This window comes from Lactuca saligna, chromosome 2 (assembly GCF_052625555.1).
Source record: "Lactuca saligna cultivar CGN05327 chromosome 2, ASM5262555v1, whole genome shotgun sequence".
Taxonomy (NCBI): Eukaryota; Viridiplantae; Streptophyta; class Magnoliopsida; order Asterales; family Asteraceae; genus Lactuca; species Lactuca saligna.
The window spans coordinates 95,530,602-95,538,776 of NC_136418.1; positions in this window are offsets into that span (position 1 = coordinate 95,530,602).

The window sequence follows — 8,175 nt, forward strand, 5'->3', positions numbered from 1 at the left end:
TCGGTTTGCGCTGAACCAGCTTCGCCTAGGCGTGAAGGACTGGTGGAAGTTCGTGACATCACACTATTTTCTAGTAGAGCTTGCGGCGGTGACCTGGGAGAGGTTCACCACCATGTTTCGTGATGAGTACGTTCCCTCGGTGGAACGAGATCGGTTGGCACAGGAGTTTTTGACCCTCAAGTAGGGTACGGAGTCTGTTACGGCTATTACCAGGATGTTTCATGAGAGGGCAGTGTTCTGCCCTGAACACGTGTCTACTAAGCAGGCACGAATGAGCCGTTATTTGAGTATTTTGAGGAGAGACATTCGGGAGTTCATGTTGAGCTCCACGTACTGGATATTTTCCGAGCTTCAGGCAAATGCTCGGAAGAGGGAGATCGAACTAGAGACTCAGGAGAAGGAGGAGGTGGAGTCTCAGGGGAGGGATCGGCGACCAGCACAGTCTCAGCCGGTAGCCAAGCGGGCCAAGCCTGCTGATCTCAGGGAAGGGAGCCAGAAGGGCCGCACTTGTGGGAAGTGCGGAAAGGGTCACGATGGAGTTTGTAGAGCGTGATCTTGATAAAAGTGTTGCAAGGAGGGGCATATGGCCACGGACTGCCCAAAGGGGTTTGCAGTGTGTTTTCACTACAACCAGACCAGACACCGGAAGGCAGAGTGTCCACTGTTGCGAGGGACTACCCAGGAAGCACCACAGGTATCTGCCCCTGCTGCTATCAAGGCTACTAAGAGCCGACCAGTGAAGGCCGAGGTACCGAAGGCACGAGGGAGAGCCTTCCAGTTGACTGTGGAGGAGGTCCGCGCAGCGCCCGATGTCGTGGCTGGTATGTATTCTTTCATGTAACTATTTTAATATTTAACATTTTGTGCTTATATTATGGTATGCGTAGGTACTTTTCTTGTGAATTTTGTACCTGCTTTGGTGTTATTTGACTCGGGTGTGAGTCGATCTTTTATATCGTTGGCTTTCAGTCGGCACATCAGTATTAGTCGAGAGGCATTAAGTCGACCTCTGAGAGTTTCCATCGCCGATGAGAGAGCAGTGTATGCCACGGAGGTGATTCGAGGATGTGTACTTGAGATTTTCGGTGCAGAGTTTCCTATTGATTTGGTCCCGATTGCGTTGGGGAACGTCTGTGTCATTGTAGGCATGGATTGGTTGAGTAGATTTGGAGCAGTTATCGACTGCGAGCGACAGCTGGTGACTATACGAGACCCAAGTGGGGGAGTTCTTACGGTGTACGGCGAGGGTACCTGTCCTGATTCATCATTTTGTTCGGCTGCTAGAGCAAGGCAAAGTCTACAGCAGGGCTGTAGTGGTTTTGTAGCATATGTAACGGATATGAGGGTTGGTGTAGGGAGACTGAGTACGGTTGAGGAGGTCCCGATAGTGCGTGAATTCCCGGATGTCTTCCCTAAGGAGTTACCGGGTGTGCCTCCCAAGAGACAGGTTGAGTTTCGTATTTATTTGATTCCGGGGGCAGCCCCTATTGCCAAGGCGCCCTATCGCCTTGCACCTCCAGAGATGCAGGAGTTATCCTCGCAGCTTCCAGAGCTGCTGGGGAAGGGGTTTATTCGGCCGAGTAGCTCACCGTGGGGAGCACCGATCCTTTTTGTGAAGAAAAAGGATGGTTCGCACCGAATGTGCATAGATTATCGAGAGTTGAACAAGTTAACGGTCAAGAACCGTTATCCTCTGTCGAGGATAGATGATTTGTTCAATCAGCTGCAGGGAGCATCTTGGTTTTCCAAGATTGATCTGAGATCTGGATATCATCAGATGAGGGTGCGCGAGGAGGATATCCAGAAGACTGCGTTCAGGACTCGTTATGGGCATTACGAGTTCGTGGTGATGCCATTTGGGCTCACCAATGCGCCTGCAGCATTCATGGATCTCATAAAATGGGTATGCAGACCGATGTTGGATCGATCAGTGATTGTGTTCATTGACGACATTTTGGTATATTCAAAGTCCAGGGAGTAGCATGAGGAGCATTTTCGGGAGATCCTCAGCGTGCTGAGATCGGAGAGGCTTTATGCCAAATTCTCCAAGTGCGATTTTTGGTTACAAGAGGTGCAGTTCCTTGGTCACCTCGTTAACCAAGAGAGGATTTTGGTCGATCTGGCCAAGATCGAGGTGGTAATGAGTTGGGAGGTGCCGAAATCTCCTTCTGAGATCAGGAGTTTTCTAGGGTTGGCCGGCTATTATTGGAGGTTCATCAGGGATTTCTCCAAGATTGTTGTTCCTCTCACCAAGTTGACCCGGAAGGGTGTGGTGTTCAGCTGGGGCCCAGAGCAGCAGGCCTCATTTGGGACTCTTTTCCAGAGATTATGCGAAGCCCCGGTGTTGACTCTTCCAGAGGGGATGGAGGACATCGTGGTGTATTGTGACGCATCGGTATCTGGGTTGGGCGCGGTGTTGATGCATAGGGGGCAAGATATCCCACCAACGATATAGAGTTGGGGGCTGTGGTGTTCGCCCTCAAGATTTGGCACCATTACTTATATGGGGTTTGGTGTACGATATACACGGATCACAAGAATTTGAAGTATTTGATGGATCAGCAAAATCTGAACATGCGTTAGAGGAGATGGTTGGACGTGGTAAAGGATTATGATTGCAAGATCCTATACCACCCGGGCAAGGCTAATGTGGTGGCCGAAGCCCTGAGTCGTAGAGCAGAGAGCGGCCCGATTCAGGATATTTGTATGAGATTGACAGTGATGACTCCGGTATTGGACACCATCAGAGGGGCTCAGGCTGAGGCAGTGAGACCGGAGAACCGCAAGAGAGAGCGAGTTATCAGGCAGGTGACGGAGTTCGTGACCGATAGCAGAGGGCTTATGACCTTCCAGGGTCGGATTTGGGTACCGTTTGTTGGAGGAACGCGTACCATCTTGATGGAAGAGGCACATAAATCGAGATTCTCGATCCATCCCGGAGCCACTAAGATGTTTCTAGATCTTAAAAAGGAGTATTGGTGGCCCCGTATGAAGAGAGATATAACATGGTTTGTTGAGAGGTGCCTAACCTGTCGTAAGGTTAAGGCCGAACATTAGAGACCGCATGGTAAGTTGCAGCCACTGGAAGTCCCATAGTGGAAATGGGAACAGTTATCCATGGATTTTATCACCAAATTGCCGAGAACAACGAGGGGTGTCGATGCAATTTGGGTGATAGTAGACCGTTTGACAAAGAGCGCTCACTTTCTCGGAATTGGTGAGAGTTCTTCTGCGGAGAAGTTGGCAGAGATATATGTGAGAGAGGTGGTATCGTGACATGGGGTGCCGATATCGATTGTGTAAGATCGAGACGTGCATTCACTTCCAAATTTTGGAAGAAATTTCATGAAGAGTTGGGTACGAGGCTACATTTTAGTACCGCATACCACCCACAGACTGACGGACAGAGCAAGCGGACAATTCAGATGCTCGAGGACATGCTCCGAGCATGTGTGTTGGATTTTGGCGGAAGTTGGGATACGTATTTTCCCTTAGTAGAGTTCTCTTACAATAACAACCATCATTCGAGCATTGGTATGCCGCCTTTTGAGTTGTTGTATGGGAGGAGGTGTCGGACTCCCATTTGTTGGGGAGAGGTAGGGAAACGAGTGATGGGTAGCACAGAGATTGTGCTTCAGACGACAGAGCAGATACAGCAAGTTAGGGAGAGATTGTTGACAGCTCAGAGTCGCCACAAGAGTTATGCGGATAGACGACGATCCGAGCTTGAGTTCCAGGTCGGTGACTATGTTCTCCTGAACGTATCTCCTTGGAAAGGAGTGATTCGATTCAGGAAGAGGGGCAAGCTAGGGCCCCGGTATATTGGGCCGTTCAGAGTAATCGCGAGGGTGGGCAGCATAGTGTATCACTTGGAGCTACCTGTGGAGTTGGAGCGGATTCATAATACCTTCCAAGTATCTCAGTTGAGGAAGTGTATAGCCGACGAGTCGTCGGTAGTGTCGCTAGAGGATATTCAGGTGGATGTGAGCCTGAACTACGCGGAGAGACCAGTTGCAATTTTGGATTGGAAGATCAAGGTTCTGAGGAACAAGGAGGTGCCCCTGGTACAGGTTCAGTGGCAACATTGGAAAGGATCCGAGTTGACCTGGGATCCAAAGCGTGAGATGCGGGAGCAGCATCCGGAGCTATTTCAGGGATGAGACTTCGAGGGCGAAGTTAGATTTAAGTGGGAGAGAATTGTAACATCCAGAATTTTAGGTGTTATATTTATTCATTTTATTTTGAGTTTTATGGAAGAACTCGGCGAGTTGGTGCGTAGACTCCCCGAGTAGGGATGCGATTTCTCAATCGGTTTAATGATTGGCGAGTCCATGTTGTTTAATGAAACCCTAATTTCTCGGGTTTATGGCCTATTTAAAGGGCCTTATGGCCGTCATTTGTGCTCACCAGCCCCGAGAGTGCAACCCTAGTGAACTTGAGCATTTGGAGTGAGAGAAGGATCCATTTTCGACCTTGGAGGTGTTGTCTAGCAAGGGAAAGGAAGCTATAGCGAAGAGGAAGCAAGAGGGTTAACTTACTGAAGATCTAAGGTCCAGAACTTGACATTTGATGTACTATTTTCGAACCATTTTCTGTTGAGGTGATGTTCATGTTGATTTAGGGATTATGGAGCCCTTTTGTGACTAGATCTAGTGCTCCCATGGTCCCTTAAGCGAGTTAGGTTCTGGATTTGGACCCATGGAGGTCTAGAGTGTCTCTTTTTCCAAGCTTTATATGAGTCTATGGAGGTTTTGGTTTAGAATCATTGTGTGTAAGGTTAAAACACCATTTATGACTCAATAGGTGTGATATGAGCGCCAAGACATAAACTTTACGTGATAAATAAGTTTGGAAAGACTGGATCTATGAGCTAGTGGAACAGATCTGACCTCAGAAGGTCGTTTGGGGTTATGCATGGAATGCACTCGCCGAGTCCATTGCCAGACTCGACGAGTTGGAGCAAGTTGTTCCGTGCTTTAGAACCAGGGGTTGGGTAACCAAGTTTGGTGAGTGACTCGGTGAGTCGGAAGGGATTCAGTGGAATCGGGTCCTCGTAGGGACTCGGTGAGTCCAAGCCAGACTCAGCGAGTTGGGTCGACCGTTGACCATTGACTAGAGTTGACCACTGTTGACTTGATAGAGTTAGTCAACCCTAGTTGGGAAAGTGTTAGTTAGAGATATATTTGTGTATAGGAGGGCTATAGCTCGGGAGATCGAGCACTAGTGATTTCAGGGATTTACGAGTTACCGAGATACGCAAGGTGAGTCTTCTCACTATACTTTACCTTGAGTAGGTAAATAGAGTTATGTGATACAGTGTTTTATATATATTGTTTGTTGCGCTGCATTCTTCTATGTGATTTATGTTGTGCATGCTTGCAGAGTTAGAACCTGAGGGTTCATAGAGTTTGGGTGCACGGACCCACAGAGTTATAGCCTCGAGTGGCTAATATGTGTTATAAGTGGTATTTTGGGGAACTCATTAAGCTTTGTGCTTACAGTGTTTTGTGTTATGTGTTTCAGGTACTAGTGAGGATCGCGGGAAGGCGCCGGCTTGATCAGTACACACACGGGATTTTTATGCTATGAGATCTTGGGATTGATATATGTTATAAATTTAATTTCAAACAATGATATTTTTATGATTTACAAATGAATTATGTTTTTATAAAATGCGAAAAATTGTTTTGGAAATTTACGTCGTTACACGTGAACGATTGAAGGCCCTTAGAAACCGATAGAAAAGCTACGCAGACAAACGAAGGAGGCCTTTGGAATTCCAGGTGGGAGATTGCATTCTTTTAAAAGTCTCACCCTGGAATGGCTTGATATGCTTTGGAAAGTGTGGGAAGCAAAATCCAAGATACATAGGGCCTTTCGAGATTCTCGCTAGAATCGGCCCTATAGCTTACAAACTCAACCTACCCTGCGAGCTCGGTAACATACATTCTATATTCCATGTCTCAAACTTGAAAAAGTCTTTCCGAAGAGACCCTTGTAATTCCACTTGTGGAGATCGAAATCAACGAGAGCCTCAACTTCGTGGAAGATCTTGTAGAGTTCATGGACCGTGAGGTCAAGCAGATGAAGCAAAGCCGCATCCCGATAGTGAAGGTTCGCTGGAACGCGAAGCGAGGACCCGAATTCACTTCTAAGCGAGAGGATCAGATGAAACTGAAATATCCTCATCTATTTGCTTAGTTATTTGTAACTACTTATTTGCTTGAACTCTAATTTCTGGACGAAATTCACTCTAACGGGAGGATGATGTAACACCCTGTTATTTCAGGTCAATGTAATAACTGAAAGTCGAGTCTTGTAACCTCTTTGTAAAGTAATAAGAATATCATCAAAAATGAAATGTTCAAAACTGTTTGAGTACACTATGTGGTAGATATCGTGATAGGTTTCCAAAAATATAAAGAACACTAAAATTCGGGTTATAACGAAGGAGTTATGACCAATCAAAGATTCGTAATAATACCGGTAAAACACTGTTAAAGCATAAAACGAGAAATTTCAATGAGATACTTTTTAGCCTTAGGTATCTAAATAAGAGTCGTAGATATCATTAATGGTATTACAACGGTAAAAAGTCTGATGAAAACGAACATCGGATGACGAAGTTATGAATTTTTAACGGACTTTTCCTATCCCAGACTTTTAAAAATAAATAATAAAAGTAATCTAAAAATTAGCCGACGGAGTCTGAACGAAAGTTATAGAGCGTAGTCTCACCTACGCGAGGATATAAAGGACGTCGAAAACGGAGTTCGTATTAGGAAGATATGAATTTTTGAAGTTTATTAAATAAATAAAATTTAAAATTTAATTTAAATACCCGGTATTATCTGAAGGATGAGTCACCGAACTGATCCGAGTTACGTCCAACGTACTCTCATAGGCCCAACGTACTCGGGTATTAGGCCTCGGATCGTCCACGTCGCCCCTACGCCTCTATGCCCTCCCATCAGATGCTTCGTTCGAGGATGCGGTAAGTGATGACGTACGAGTACGCCCTGCGTAACCCTGTACGCCCAGCGTACCGAGGCCGTTCCGACTCCTATAAAAAGGGTGCAAGGGTTCCGGGCAAATTTGCTCAATTCCTCTCTTTCTCCTGCGTTTTTACTCTGTTTTACGTGCAAGCAATATCCCGAAGCCCCGGTTTTTATATCCAAGTCCCGTAGGAAGTTTCACGCTCCCGAGATTCCCGAGAATTTGGAGAAACCCGTTTTCTCTAGTCGAAGTTCTGCTCAATTCTTCTCTCGACTACTTCAAAACAACCCCTTCAATCAAGTGAGTTCATACCCCTTAATTAACCTTTGAAATGCTCTTAAATGTTTTTAAATGCTTTATGGGGGCATACAAGTTGAATCATGTTAGTTATTAGATCAGTCACATGGGATTAATAACTAGCATACAAATGTATTTATCATACTTTAAACTGTTTTACAAAACAAATGACTTCAAACTGTTTATCGAACCATTTTACAGGTTAAACTCTTTATCAAATTCACCTTTGTATACTAAACCTTTCTTTTACAATTTTCAAACTTATATATTGTTAAAACCATGTCTACTACATATATAGTTATATAAATAAGGGTTGAAGGACTTAGGAGAGATAACCCACTTTACTTCCTATCCTTGTTTGGTTGTGGTCTTAAAGTACCCGGTTGTTTGTCCGAGTGTCGTTGAATCCTTAGTTACATATTATGTATGTATGTATATATATATATATATATATATATATATATATATATATATATATATATATATATATATATAAAGACTTTTATCTCAGTTTAGTACATTCAGTCATACAAACAAGTTTACAAATAAGCTATAATACGTATAGTTTAGAGCTTATACTACTTACTACTTATAGTCCAATGAAGCATACAAGATTCAGTTCATTCATAAGTCATTACTTATTACTATGAGAACGTATACAACTATACTAGGATGAGAACATATACAACTATACTATAATGAGAACATATACAATGATACTATGATGTGAAACAATACGTTACATATACAAGTATACTTTAACAAGAATGCGATCCACTGTATCGGAGATACCTTCATTGTCATGGCCCGAGTTGTAACCAGAATCTCCTGGAGGGATAGCATGAGTTTACGTATAGATCTATAATGGATTGACTATCCTAC